Consider the following 943-nt stretch of genomic DNA (forward strand, 5'->3'; position numbering starts at 1 on the left):
GCCCCCCCATGGCTTTCATTAGCCTTAGAATAAAGTCTGGGCTTCTTTCCCTGTTGCAGAAGGTCCTCTGGGACCCTGCCCCAGTGTCCTCTCTCTGCCCCTCGGACGCTGCAAAGCCAGTTCAGCCTTTCCACCGGACTCCACCCTGCCAGCTCTTCCCTCTTCCTGGAATGTTCTCTCTCCAGAGCTCAGCAGCTCATTGGCAACGTCCAGGGCTCAGTGTACATGACGCCCTTGCAGGAGGACTTCTGTGAATGCTCGCCACCACGGGACAATGACAGCTACCACTTCCTGGGTGTTTCCCATGTGCTGGACACCTTTTTCTGTCCCTGCTATGTAGTCACTCTTCAGATCATCAGAACCACCTTCTAAGGTGGGTCTCATTACTATTTGCACTTTGCAGTTCTGGAAACCAAAGTTCAGAGAGGTTCCCTGACACAGGCAAAGTCTCACAACTAATAGGCAGGAGAGTTGGGACGCAAACCAGGCAGCCCATTCAGCGAACGCTGCACCTTATGTCCTAGACAGGCATAAGTTCACAATAAATATCAGCTATTTTTGTTGTTGTTGTTGTTGTTTAATCAGGAACTAGATTTCAGCAGCCCCCCCTCCCTTTTTTAACAATAGGATTTTAATTCTTTGAAGAAGTCTTTCTTTACCCAGCTTGCCACAGTCCCTCCTGATCCCCTGTATACCACTGCTATTTACTAGGTTCACTGGGATCTGAGAAGCATTTGTGTCAGCAACCCCAGCTCTGTGTGCTTCTTGCTCATCCACTGTGCTGGGCACTGGTCAGGTCCTCAGAGGTGAAGGAAAGCTGCCCGGCCCCCAGAGCCCTCAGCCGTGTGAGGAGTAAGGGTGTACACGGTCGCTTCTCGGTGTTACTGTGCTCGCTGCGCTGGAAAAGCATAGAGGAGTCAGCTGAGCAGGGGTCCCCTGCAAA

Source organism: Octodon degus, unplaced genomic scaffold (genome assembly GCF_000260255.1).
Source record: "Octodon degus isolate 3935 unplaced genomic scaffold, OctDeg1.0 scaffold00092, whole genome shotgun sequence".
In the NCBI taxonomy this organism is placed as follows: domain Eukaryota; kingdom Metazoa; phylum Chordata; class Mammalia; order Rodentia; family Octodontidae; genus Octodon; species Octodon degus.